We start from the raw sequence: 15,461 nt of genomic DNA on the forward strand, positions 1-15,461 counted from the left end.
CCCACAGCTGCATGTGACAAGGGTAAAGCATGCTGGTGACACTATTAACCAAATCTGCCGACATGGCCATATTTGGATATTGGCCATATTAGGTCAGTGATGTTCCCGCTTCTGTTATGTGCAGCAATTGTCTGGGGGAATTCCATGGCAGCAGCTGATTGGAACAGCATCCCGCTGTCACATGACATTTTTAGCACATCTTTAGTTAAGAATCCTTGGTAGTCTTGTTTATTAAGAAGTTGAAAGCCTTTTTGAAATAAACTTCATTACTTTGGAGTGACTCTGGACCCAATCACTGGGCTTGGTAGCTCATCTGTGCTTTATTCTTTTCCTACCTGATATCTCAACATATTAATACATTCTCAAAAATAAATACAGCGAGGCCTAAGTAATATCCAGCCACTCGCAATAAGAGATGACAATAACTCCATTGTTAACCATAATAATACAAAATACAAAGTAACACAGCGCTCAAACAATGCTATAAAAAACGTAGGTATGTAAATATAACACAATATGCATGAAACAAATTCATATGCAAATGCAATAGTGCAAAAGGATATTTAAAGTGCCAAAAATCGTGCAATAATGTAAACAGATAAACTATAGCACAACTAGTAAGGTGCAAAAGGTGCAAAAAATAGATATAAAGTTCATGTAGTATAGTGTCTAAATAAAGGTGCTTTCATTTATCAATAACTCTCAAGGTGCTTGTTAGTGCAGATGAAGAAACCACATGTGTATCCACAGAAGCACTGATTCCACCACCACATTTCACTCACTAGAGCAAGCAAACACATGCGCTCATACAGTCATGCCATCACCTGGTCATCACCCTTTGGAGGAGCCTGATAACCTGATTTCATACCTCTGCATCGGGTTCCCGGTGCCGCAGCCATTCTGGTATGTTGTGGCCATTTCATGTTTGCTTTTGTCCAAGTGGAAATCTCTTTTATTGTATGCTCTTAATACTTAAACAAAATACTACACTATCATACACTTTTTTGGGCTCCATGTGGTGAACTATCCCCTGTACAGGATAAGCTGCCTGGATGTGCCTGTTTAGCGAGCAATTTTTAATGTCATACTTACCTCCACTGTGCAGTTCATTTTTGCACAGAGTGGCCCCGATCCTCGAGCTGGTAGCTCCTCCCACATCATATAACCCCCTAGGAGAAGCACTCTCCCGGGGGGGTTGCCTTGCGGACACGCTCCCAATCCAGCATTCGGCGTCCATAGACCCCAAATGTAGGACTTTGCCCTGCCCCCTGGCACCCGTGACATTGGATTTGATTGACAGAAGCGGGAGCCAATGACTGTGCTGCTATCAATATATCAAATCCAGAGCCGAGAACCCCAGGCAGAGAGGAAGAGTGCATCTGCGGCAGGGGAATACAGAACTTAGGTGATTAAAACTGAGGGCTTCGAGGATCACCCCTGTCGCCCATGCTCTTCAACATCTACCTCCGCCCACTCCTCAAAATCATCAGCAAACAGGACATGCTCTACTTAGCTACTCCTAAGTGGACGACACTCAACTTTATCTGCGTATCACCAACAAAAAAGACCAATATCATGGATTAGAAAAATGCCTGACAATGATAGATAATTGGATGATAGAGAGCGCCCTCAAACTCAATGGATCAAAATTAGAACTTCTCTTTCTCCACGCAAACCGGAAGACAAAATCTAGAATGACATTGACCCCTCCCACCATCTTTGGACAAACCATCACCCCAAGCATGAAAGTAAAAAGCCTTGGAGTTATCTTTGACTCAGATATGTCTATGGACGCCCAAATAGGATCAGTGGTCAGCGGATCTTACTATCTTCTCCGCTTGCTGTGTAGACTCATCCCCTTCATCCCGGAAGAAGACACAGCAGTAGTAGTGGGAACACTCATCAATTCCAGACTCAACTACGCAAATTCCCTCTACCTAGGACTACCCAAATACCAGATGTCTCGTCTACAAGTCATCCAGAACACTGCAACCAGACTGGTAACAGGTAAAAAAACGTGGGAACCAATCTCCCCGGTCCTGAGGTCCCTCCACTGGCTAGCCGCAAAGGATCGGGTGACATTCAAGACCCTCTGCCTCACCCACAAATGCATGCAAGGAAACACACCGCAATACTTATGTGAGAAAATAAAACACTACACCCCTAATCGGGCACTACGATCAACTAATCAGAACCTCCTCCACATCCCCAAGTCCCGCTACAAATCTAAAGGAGAACGAAGATTCACAGGCCAAGGACCGCGGCTATGGAATGCTCTACCTACAGACATTTGGATGGAAGTGAACCATCAGGCCTTCAGAAAAAAACTTAAGACACATCTATTCTGAAGCGTGGCTGGACGACGACATTGGATACCGCCTTGAGGCGATTTCACTCACTCACTCTTGGGCTGTCGGTCAGTGACAGAAGTTTTTTCACCTTAATGCATAGGATGCATTAAGGTGAAAAAACATGAGGGTTTACAACCCCTTTAAGTTATAGATTTATGCTAAACCGTACATCAGACCTAAAAGAGGGACAGCTATGGCGAAAAGAGGTACAGAAAGATTTAGATGTAAAAGAAGGTTATAGAAAAATCCAGCATGTTTCCTTTGGATATGTAATACCGAAGAAGTTGAATTGCAGCTTTTGAGAAGTTGGTTTATCTTTCTGTTTGACCTCAATCAATGTTAAAAAGTTGTCAGGACTATATTAAATGAAGCAATCATTTTAGATGTTATCCGTTCTTTACAATGATTCATTTAGCTGGCATTTTACGACTACTGTTCTATGAAATCTTTTTCTTTAACACCTTCCCTGACTGTGCAATTATACAGATCATATACTGTAGAGAAGACAAAGGGGCCTTTTTTTTAGGAATTAAAGCATTTAATATAGCGATGAATATATTTTATGCCCTGTCAAGATATGTAACATTTTGTCTTTGGTAATATTAGAGATATACGGCTGCAGTTTAGCCTTTGAGATCCCTAATTCACTCTGTAACGGGTGACTTGCTAGAACAATTTACTGTACTGTACAAGACAGGTGTATCTTCAAACTTTCCTTTTCAAAGAATAATCAGGAGGTTAAGTCTCAACAGATTCATGTCCTCAAAGTTTTATGTACTTTATTTCAATAAATTTAGGATTATAAAATATTGGCCAGTGGCATTAACAGTCAACAATGCTCCCGGAAACTAGGTGATTATTATTTAGTAACACTGTTTTTGTAAAGCAGTAAAAAGGGCATTTGTTTCAATGCCATCACAACAGGAAGCCTATCAAAAGACTTGGCCGTAGTGGAGTTTTGCACAGATCAGTCTCAGTGCTGCGTCCATTCTAGCAGTCCTTTGTTTTATAATTTCTGTTCCAATCAGAATTGATATACATCTTTGTGGGAAAAGATGCAGGGGTAAATTACTGAACCTGGAGCCTTTAAGAGGTGCAAGAAGGTAGGTTGGGTTGGAGACACAACGTGATATGACATGTTCTCACCATATTCCATATTCCATATTCCAAAAACATAAGAATCACAATGTTTGTGCCTGTAACTGTTATTTTAACCTCATGGTTCTTTCTGTCCAGACATGCCAAAAACACTAACTAATCTTGTTTGGTTCACATATCAAGTATGATTATGCTACAGGTACACACACTCACTTTATTAGGTACATCTTGCTAGTACCTGGTTGGGCTCCCGTTTGCCTTCAGAATTGCCTTAATTATTTGTGGCATATATTTAACACGGTATTGGAAACATTTTGGTTTATATTGACATGTTAGTATCATACAGTTGCTGCTGATTTGTCGGCTGCCCATCCATGATGCAAATCTCCCGTTCCACCACATCTCAAAGGTGCTCTATTGGATTGATATCTTGGTGACTGTGGAGGCCATTAGAGTACAGTGACCTCATTGTCATGTTCAAGAAAGCAGTTTGAGATGATCTGAGATTTGTGACACGGTGCATTATCCTGTTGAAAGTACACTTTAGTCATAAAGGGATGGACATGGTCAGCAACAATACTCATGTAGGCCGGGGCATTTATAAAATGCTTAAATTGGTCCTAAATTGAAAAAGTCTCTAGGAGGCTAAAAGTTCCCTACTATGCAAATGGAAATAAGGCCAGGAAACTCTGAGGCCCCGTACACACGACCGAACATGTCTGCTGAAACTGGTCTGCAGACCAGTTTCAGCGGACATGTTCGGTCGTCTGTACGTCCGACCGGACAATTTTCCGGCGGATCGGACAGGTTTCCAGTGGACAAATGTTTCTTAGCATGCTAAGAAACATGTCCGATGGAAGCCTGTCCATCGGACATGTTCGGTCGTCTGTACAGACTCACCGGACATGTCCGCTTGGCCGAAAGCCCTTGCATGCGTCTAAGTGATTCGACGCATGCGTGAAAGCATTGAACTTCCAGGGCCGCGCACGTCGCCATGACGGCGCGTCCACGTCACCGCGTATCGTGTCCGCGCGGATTTCTGTTTGATGGTGTGTACAACCATCAGACATAAATCTCTGAGTGGACAAGTCCGATGAAAACGGTCCGGCGGACCGTTTTCATCGGACAGTCCGTCCGTGTGTACGAGGCCTTAACTAACCGCCTTAGAGCAGTGGTCATCAACCCTGTCCTCAGGGCCCACTAACAGGCCGGGTTTGCAAAATAACTGAAATACATTACAGGTGATATCATTTTCTGCTCAGTAATTGTAGTATTCTAGTCTGCATCTCCCCAAAGTAATATATAAAACCTGGCCTGTTAGTGGGCCCTGAGGACAGGGTTGATGACCACTGCCTTAGAGGACATAGACATTAGACTAAAATTCCCTTGATCCTGCATCCAGAGAACAAAGTGAAACTGCATCACCCCCAGGCTATTGCCGACACTTTTAGCAAATATTACAACTCGCTTTATAACTTACAGCAAGGCCCAAACACTATCTAACCCACAACATCCATGATTGCTAATTTCCTTGACAAAATCAAACTCCCACAACTCACTTCCAATAACAACTATACCGAGACTGAAGTTTCCAAAACCATTGACTCTTTACCCAATAATAAATTGCCTGGACCGGATGGCTTTACGGGGGAATATTTCAAATCATTTATAGAGATGTAATATCGCCATACTAGACAAGGTTTATAACCATGCCGCTGCCTCCTCCTCCTCTTTTCCCTCTGAAATGCTCAGGGCGATCATAGTTGCGTTGCCAAATCCAGGAAGGATCCTAATACACCACAAAACTTTCACCCCATATCTTTACTCAACAATGACTTAAATATTTATGCCAAATTACTTGCAAGCAGATTGGTAGACTTACTACCAACCCTAATTCACCCAGACCAATCTGGATTTACAAAAGGTTGTCAAACAGCAGACGCTAACAGACGCCTGGTTACCATCATAAACCTAGCTAACAGAACAAGAATGCCTTCTCTGCTCCTAGCCTTGGATGCAGAGAATTTGTTCAATAGGATCCATTAGGACTACTTGGCAAAAATTCTGCATAGGTTTGGATTTATATGCCAGATTTACCAGGCCAATATGGCATTGTACACAACACTTTCGGCCCAAGTCTACATCCCAGGTATGATTTAAATCCCATTCTTTATTACAAATGGGACATGTCAGGGATTGCAATTGTACCCACTCATTTTTTATTTATTAATGGAGCCTATGGCCACTTATTTTTGGCATCATCCCAATATCAAAATTAATAATTTATTACAATATCTTATTATAAGGTCAATGAGACTAAGTCGTATATGTTGGGTCTGGGATTATCCAGCATAGTCAGACAAGATATCAGTCATAGATTCCTGTATACCAGGGAGGAAAAAGAGATTTCATATTTGGGCATTACTCTTACTCCTAAAGTATTGGACCTTGGTAAAGAAAACAATAGCCCTTTCTTACAATCCTTTCGCTCCAAGCTAGACAACCTAGGGAAATGTGAGTCATCTTGATCAGGCAAGATAGCTGCCTTTAAAATGCAAGTGCTTTCACGACTCTTGTATCTGTTTAGGTCACTGCCCATCCCTGTACCGTATTCCTTTTTCTCATACGTGCAATCCAATCTAAATAGATATTTATGGATAGGGAAGAAAGCACGGTGTGCCTTCAGCAGGCTTATCAAACTCAGAGGAGCAAAAGGTATTGGGCACACTGACTTAAGAGACTACCACACTGCTTCCATACTAGCACAACTAAAAGTGTGGTTTGCCCAAAACCCCAATACACTTTGGGCTGAACTTGAACAACACCAGGTTAGGGGAGGTAACTTGTACTATCTTATAGCTAGCCCTTTCCTCCCACATACATCCTCCACAGTAGCCCCTACAATACAAGTGTCTATAGAAGCCTATAACCTAACTTAATTTAGATTTCCAATATCAGCTATCTCACTCTTAATCCCTGACATCTCCCTCACTAATTGGAGCTCCAATAAGGATCGTATATGAGAATATCTCTTTATAGGTCCTGTGCGCAAAACCTTTAGGATGCTCCAGCTAGAGTATTCCATTCCCAAGATGGAGTACTATAAGTATATCCAAATCTTCCATCTGTTAAAACACTCTAACAAACTGAGTACCTATTTACAGTACCTTGGCAAATTGCCCTATATTACCTAACCAACAATACAAAGAATAAAGATATCTCATTAATATATAAACAACTACAGAAGAAACAGGAATTTACCAATCTTCCAATGTACAAGCCTGGGAAAGGGATTTTGGGAGAGAATACTCTGAGGACCAATGGCAAAAGGCCTTGAGTGCAATGTATACATGTACCAAGTGTGCCAATACTGTATATGGAAGCTTTACCAAAAGATTATGTTAATCTGGTATCTTACTCCATACCATATTTCTAAATTTGTCCCTGGGGTATCCCCAGAATTCTGGAGAAACTGTGGAGGACCTGGGACATAAATGCACCTTATGTGGTCCTGTTCGAAGACTGGTCTCATATATTTAATCTTATTGGTATGGCATTGCTGTCACTAGACATAGATACTATTCCACCCAATCTGAGGATAGTAACATCCCATATCTTAACAGTAACCCGACTTAACTTGGTCCAGCACTGGGAAGATAAAATGGCCCCAAACCTGACAGAAACCTTGCTAACAATAAACATGCACAGTACATATGAAATACTTTTCGCATATAGTACAGGTAACCATCAGAATGTCGTACATGGCAGAGATGGTATTCACAGTACTCAATGCTCCCTAAACCTTAACTTGATTGATTTATTCAAGTGTGATATCTGATTGTGACTATGGGCCAGATCCACAAAAACCTGACGTAACTTAAAAAATCCAATTTAAGTTACACTGGCTTAAAGTTTCTACCTAAGTGCCTGATCCACAAAGCACTTATCTAGAAATTTCAGGCTGTGTAACTAAAATTCCGCCGGCGCAAGGCGTTCCTATTCAAATGGGGCGAGTCCCATTTAAATGAGGCGCGCTCCCGCGCCGGCCGTACTGCGCATGCGCGTCGGCCGTACTGCGCATGCGCGAAGTTACGTTACGCCGAGTTTTGAGGATCGCGACGGCTTAAAGTTGCGTCGGGGGAAAAAAAAATGACAGCGGCATGCATTCCTGAGGGAGAACTCCATGCCAATTTTCAAAGAAAAAACCGGCATGGGTTCCCCCCCCAGGAGCATACCAGGTCCTTAGGTCTGGCATGGGTTGTAAGGAGACCCCCCCACGCCGAAAAATTGACGTAGGGGGTCCCCCTACAATCCATACCAGACCCGTATCCAAAGCACGCTACCCGGCCGGCCAGGAAGGGAGTGGGGACGAGCAAGCGCCCCCCCCCTCCTGAGCCGTGCCAGGCCGCGTGCCCTCAACATGGGGGGGTTGGGTGCTCTGGGGCAGGGGGGCGCACTGCGGGCCCCCCCACCCCAGAGCACCCTGTCCCCATGTTGATGAGGACAGGACCTCTTCCCGACAACCCTTGCCATTGGTTGTCGGGGTCTGCGGGCGGAGGCTTATCGGAATCTGGGAGTCCCCTTTAATAAGGGGGCCCCCAGATACCGGCCCCCCACCCTAAGTGAATGGATATGGGGTACATCGTACCCCTATCCATTCACCTGGAGGCAAAAAGTAAAAGTTAATAAACACACAACACAAGGCTTTTTAAAATATTTTATTATTCTGCTCCGGACGCCCCCCCTGTCTTCGTTATTAGCTCAATTAGCAGGGGGGGCTTCTTCTTCCGCTCTCCGGGGGTCTTCTTCCACTCTCCGGGGGTCTTCCGCTCTCCGGGGGGGCTTCTCCGGACTCCGGGGGGGCTTCTCCGGACTCCGGGGGGCTTCTTCCATCTTCTCCCCTCTTCCGCTCTTGACTCGGCGAACCCCGGTTCTTCTGCAGCTCTCCGGTGCCTTCTTCTTCAGCGCTGGCTGCCTGCTATGTTTGTGTGTTAGCTCGATTTCAAACAGGCAGCCGGCGCGGTCTTCTGTGGCGTCAGGGTCTTCTGGTCTTCTGTTCTTCCGATGTTGTCTCGTCGCCTGTTGTCGCTGTAATGATGGAAGCGCGCCTTGCATCCCATTTATATAGGCATCACCGTCCCATCATGCTCCGGTAGGTACCCACGTGGTGGGTGCCTACCCACGTGCACCCACCACGTGGGTACCTACCGGAGCATGATGGGACGGTGATGCCTATATAAATGTGATGCAAGGCGCGCTTCCATCATTACAGCGACAACAGGCGACGAGACAACATCGGAAGAACAGAAGACCAGAAGACCCTGACGCCACAGAAGACCGCGCCGGCTGCCTGTTTGAAATTGAGCTAACACACAAACATAGCAGGCAGCCAGCGCTGAAGAAGAAGGCACCGGAGAGCTGCAGAAGAACCGGGGTTCGCCGAGTCAAGAGCGGAAGAGGGGAGAAGATGGAAGAAGCCCCCCGGAGTCCGGAGAAGCCCCCCCGGAGTCCGGAGAAGGCCCCCCGGAGAGCGGAAGACCCCCGGAGAGCGGAGAAGACCCCCGGAGAGTGGAAGAAGAAGCCCCCCCTGCTAATTGAGCTAATAACGAAGACAGGGGGGGCGTCCGGAGCAGAATAATAAAATATTTTAAAAAGCCTTGTGTTGTGTGTTTATTAACTTTTACTTTTTGCCTCCAGGTGAATGGATAGGGGTACGATGTACCCCATATCCATTCACTTAGGGTGGGGGGCCGGTATCTGGGGGCCCCCTTATTAAAGGGGACTCCCAGATTCCGATAAGCCTCCGCCCGCAGACCCCGACAACCAATGGCAAGGGTTGTCGGGAAGAGGTCCTGTCCTCATCAACATGGGGACAGGGTGCTCTGGGGTGGGGGGGCCCGCAGTGCGCCCCCCTGCCCCAGAGCACCCAACCCCCCCATGTTGAGGGCACGCGGCCTGGCACGGCTCAGGAGGGGGGGGCGCTCGCTCGTCCCCACTCCCTTCCTGGCCGGCCGGGTAGCGTGCTTTGGATACGGGTCTGGTATGGATTGTAGGGGGACCCCCTACGTCAATTTTTCGGCGTAGGGGGGGTCCCCTTACAACCCATACCAGACCTAAGGGCCTGGTATGCTCCTGGGGGGAACCCATGCCGGTTTTGTTTTTTACAAATTGACGTGGAGTTCTCCCTCGGGAAAGCATACCAAATGCCGTCGCTGCAATGGGCCTTTACAAGGTGTGACTAACTTTACACTTTGTAAAACGAGCCCTAATTTTACACTTGCAAAATAACACTTACGGCGCAAAAAAGAAGCTAGAAAGCTTTGTGGATCGCCTTAAGTGCTAATTGGCATACTAGCAACGGCATTTCGACTCGAAATGCCCCCAGCGGCGGATGCGGTACTGCATCCTAAAATTAGGCAGTGTAAATCAATTACACATGCCGGATCTTCTGTGTAACTTTGGAAAAAGCCTTTTGAGGATCGTTTCCAAAGTTACACACAGACTGAACAGCACTTAAGTCGGAGTATCTCTTTTGAGGATCTGGCCCAACAAGTATAAATGTTATTACTTTTGTTAGTCAACTGTTCCATTACTTTCCTTTTGTTAAGTACATGATGTATATATAGCCAACACTCAACATTCTGGTATGGCTCACGCAATGTACAGTATACTTGGAATCTGATGTTCATATGTTTCTTAAAACAATTTTCTGCCAATGACAGGCTTTGTTTAAGAAATAATTATTACTATGTGCCTTATCCGTTGATTTTAACTAATAACTGTTAATATGAAACCAATATGTCATGTACTTCCCACCTTTGTATTTCTTTAAAAACAATAAAAACTTATTGAAACATAAATTGGTACTATGGGGCTCAAAGTGTGCCAAGAAAATATCCTCCACATTATTACACCACCTCCACCAGCCTGAACCGTTGATACAAGGCAGGATGGATTCATGCTTTACAACAAATTCTGATCCTACTGCCTGAATGTTGCAGCTGAAATCAAGACTGATCAGACCAAGCAATGTTTTTCCAAACCTTTATTGTCCAATTTTGGGGAGCCTGTGCGAATTGTAGCCTCAGTTTCCTGTTCTTAGCTGACACGAGTAGCACCCGGTGTGGTATTTTGCTGCTGTAGCTGATCTGCTTCAAGGTTCGATGTGTTGTGCATTCAGAGATGGTATTATGCATACCTTAATTATAACGAGTGCTTACTTGAATTACCATTGCCTTTCTATCACCTCAAACCAGTCTGCCCATTTTCCTCTGGCCTCTGACATCAACAAGGCTTTTTCATCAACAAAACTGCCACTCTCTGTAAACCCTAGGGATGATAGTGTGTGAAAATCCCAGTAGCTTAGCAAATTTTGAAATACTCAGACCCACCCATTTCGCACCAACAACCATGCCACATTCAAAGTCACTTAAATCCCATTTCCTCCCCATTCTGATGCTCGGTGTGAACTTCAGCAAGTTGTCTTAACCAAGTCTAGATGGTTAAATGCATGCCATGTTGCAGCCACATGATTGGCTGATTAGCAATTTGTGTTGCCAAGCAAGTGAACAGGTATACCTAATAAAGTTGCCAGTGAGTGTACACGTGACCTTGTGAGATTGCAATAAACTGTTATTCATATAAATAACAATAAATAACAATTCCATATGACTAACAAGTCCTGGTTATTTCCCCCCAGACTACTCCCACTCCAGGTAGCAACTCATGAAAGTGTGGTTTCAACCCAAGTGATGAAGGTCATCCAATTTGGTGAAGCAATATATAGGTACATTATGTCTACTGAAGTGTCTGTTAATTTGTTCAGCAGTATATACGAGTCAGCATTAGGCTGCCTTTGTTTGTCAATCTATAATTGTGATTCTGTTATTTAAACATTAAGTAACACATTTATAAAATGGAATGATTTATCTTGATGAAATGTAGAGGTCACCAAAATGCTTTAACTTCCTCACTAATTAGCCTAAGTTACCTTCACGGTATATATATATATATATATGTACATTTAATAAAGCAAATGGGATAGGTGACTTTTAGGAAATACCATTAATGGAATAGGGAGGGGTTAGGGACTCTGTTTTTATTGCTATCAATCTCTCCATAATTCCAGAAAAAGTGATGTGAAATTGCTCCAGTTGGTATAGTAAAATGGCTCATTCATTTTTGCATTTATAAACATTGTGGACATTTTTAGTTTCAAAGTTCACAACACAAACACTGAAATATGAGCTTTCCTATTGAGATCAGATTTTGTCAGGCTGCAAGCCTGTCTCCATGAAGTTGACAAGATGCTTGAGAACCAGTGGGGAGTATAATGGGGAGGGTGATGGCAGAGAGCATGCCGCCCTGCTACATAGAACACAGAGATAGACATTCTGCCTGTCTATGTACACCAACATAGAGTTCCTGTTAATTAACTCCAGTTTAGTTATATGTGAACTGGAGGTGATTGTTTTTGAATTTGGTGTAGCCAAAGCACCACTTTGTAAAAGTGGCACTAATAAGAGCTACCTACATTTTTTTTAAGTTTTGTTAAAGCCACTGACAAGGCTTTCCTAAGCCTGGTGCAGGCATTTTTAAAGAGCCATACTGCAAGAAAAGTGGAGCAAATTCTTTATTAAATTCTCCTCATATACTTTTGTTGATTACCTCTCCATTTGAAATGCTAATTGCCTGGCTAGCATGTTGATCCAATATTCTTTGAGTTACTAATCTGGAACAAATAAGATCACAAGGTTACAAAGCAGAGAAAACATTGGAACTGTGGTTGGAAGATAACTTTGATAAAGATGTCGTGATAGAAGTGAGTGTAAACTACAACACAATTGAGAACTCTATCAGGCATTAACAACACTTTACCTTTAGCGCAAAATATTTATCAACTAGTTTAAAGGCAAAACTTTTTTTTAAAGTTTGGATAGAGAAAGAAAAGGTTATAACCCCTGTAAGGTTTATACTTGCTATCTGTGTCCCATTGTGGAGATTTATTTTCACTCCCTGTGCCAAACCCAAAACAGGAAATGAGAAAAGTGAGAGAAAATCCCTCTAAAGTAAGGGAATAGCCATTGCAATCAAGGTGATCAGAACTGGTATCCAAATTGGAAGATATACCCACTACTCCTGTTCTGGAAAAACTAAATTTTGGTAATTTCTTTTACTTTTACTTTTGGTGATAATAGTAAACAGAACGGCTAGAGCTGGAGAATTTCCCTAACAGGGGTGAAGACAACAATAAATCCCTGACAGGTGTTCTATTCCCTCTTTACGTTATCCAAAACTGATAAAAAAATATTGCCTTTAGTTATACTTTACAGCATGCCTATAGTTACTTTAGTCATAGTATAACATTACCTGAACTAAAAAGCAGGTATCTATAGGTTCCTGTATGTAACTTTATAATTCTTCGAGAGCATACAGGAGCCCTGATAGCCTCTTAGCCATTAGTAAGTTAGGTGCATATTAATCAGGGATAAGAAAGTCCAAATCTGGCCTCCTTTCCACAAAATCCACACCACATTAAAGAGGAAGTAAACCATCTTTTTTTTCTGAAAAAAAAAAAAACCTGCAAGAGAAAGGCATAATGAGCTAGTATGCATAGCATATTAGCTCATTATGAATAACTTACCTGAGATCGAAGCCCCCAAAGCGCTTCTCGTTCCCCTTCCGCCGCCGCCACCATGTTGCCTATGAGTCCGTGTATCGCTGCGCCCACGCTTTGACTGGCCAAAACGGCAATGACGTCAGTCCCGCACATGCGCGCGGGACCGGCAAGATTCCCACGCATGCGTGCAGTTTCTGGCATTATCCCATTGATAAAACCGGCACGCTTAATGAGCCTGCGCCGTAGACATCGGTGCAGTCTATTTTGCAAATATCTCCTTAACCGTGCAAGTTAAGGAGATATTTCTTGCACCTGTAGGTAAGACTTATTCTAGGCTTACCTGTAGGTGCAAGGGGTCAGAGAGGGTTTACAACCACTTTAAAGTGATTGTAAAGGATGAAGGTAAAAAACCTTTAGTATACAGCTTCCCCACAGCCAGCTCCCCCCAATACTTACCTGAGCCCGATCCAGCAATGTGCAAGGAAGCAGCTGCTCTACCAGGTCTCTGCCTCTTCATTGGCTGAGACACAGCAGTGGTAGCCATTGGCTCTTGCTGCTGTTAATCACAGCCAATGAGGAGAGCGGGGCGGGGCTTGGAAGTGAGCATGCACAAGTGCCCCCATAGCAAGCAGCTAAGAGAAAGTTCAGGATCCAGGCTTCTCTGTGCAAAACCGATACACAGAGCAGGTAAGTATAATATGTTTGTTATTTTTTGTTTTTTTATAATTTAACCTTTAATATCACTTTATAGAATATATTATATTATTTAGTCAGGTAAATATAAAATATTATGAAAGAAAACGCCTTATTTTCCACTTCGGGCATTTCTTGGCAGCGCCATTTTTGAGTAATTTTGCTGCTTTTTCCAAGAGTAGACTGGTATATTGTATCTCCTGCTCCTCCACTGTATTCTTAAGACACACTTATATCGAAAATACCTCATGAAGTGGGATTGTATAGGCAACGAATAAAATTTTCAAAAATATATATGAAAAAATAACAATTTATTACAAAAATAGTTACAACATGTACAAAAATATCTCGAGCATTATAGGAATATACATAGTACAAAAACAAAACATGGATGATGCAGATACTGTCCGGCATACGGTACCATCACCATAAGGGAGGTAAAGTTGTAGCTGAAAGGCCGACGCGTTTCGAATGCTACGCATCCTTCATCAAGGCATAAAACAAGTATTGCATCTAGAGTAGAGCAAAAAATATTTTAAATACATTCACATTAAATCATTGTATTCTCTCCATTGAAGTGCAAAAGCACATACACATCCTCTTCCTCGAGTAGGGAAAAGGCATAATTCACAATGAAGAGGACTCACCTATTGCTTAAAAAGCTCCACGCCCAGGAGTGTGGGGCAGAAGGCCCCCGGGTGTTCAGGGACGCCGATGTCTCCTATGGCAGGTTGCACCATTTAAAACAAATCCCCATTTGAATGTCACTCATAGAGTGGATAGAACCAATTGGTTCAATTTGGGTGGTGTTTTTGCAGTCCTATATAAAGGAGATATATCAAAGACTTGTGTCAAAAATAATAACCCAGCATTTAAGCCTCAAAAAACTGGTTGGGAATTGTATTCCAAACCGTTCATGGAAAACTCACCACCAGTAGTTTGAAGTCTTTGTATCCAAAGAAGGGGAGAGCCGGGTGCAGGTAAATCCTGAAAAGATTTGGGTTGCCCAGACAGATTCCCCTTGGAGAGGAAAGACAGCTCCTTGTTCTCCTACATATGGAGAGGGAATGACACCACCCAACCCTCTTGGCCCTCCTTAAGTACTTACCTTAACTGTATTCAGGTGCTGTAGTCCTCCCCCTCATCACCCATCAATTGAAACATGTTATTCCTGAGAAGCCATGTGTGGCTCCTTATTGTTTTCAAGCAAACCGCCGCTGTTACAAGGCGCATTGTAGCGCCGTCATTCAGTGTATACCGATCCGCGTCATTTCCGGGACCGGAAGTATCGCCGCGGCCATTTTGGTAATGGGATTCGAGTGCCAATCGATTCACCGTTGTGAATTGCCATTCGATTGCCACTCGAATGCCACCCCAATGGGACTAAGTTGTCACTCGACTCGCCATCGCGAATTGCCATTCAATTGCAATTCGATTGCCATACAATTCGCCCCCGTAGCCATTTTATTGGTTGGTTAAATCAGGGATATCTGAAAACCTCTCAGCCGGATCCGGAAGTTCCCCGGCGGCCATTTTACAAAAGGGCATATACCTGAATTGGACGTTTGATTGTATGTCTTGTTAGAGAGTAGCAACTTGATTGAAAAGGGTGCAACTATAAGGGGTGATAGTAGGAGGATAAAAACGTTCAAAAGATGACCTTGATCACAGTTTGAAACAGTCATCATAAGGGCAAAATC

This window comes from Rana temporaria, chromosome 2 (assembly GCF_905171775.1).
Source record: "Rana temporaria chromosome 2, aRanTem1.1, whole genome shotgun sequence".
NCBI lineage: Eukaryota > Metazoa > Chordata > Amphibia > Anura > Ranidae > Rana > Rana temporaria.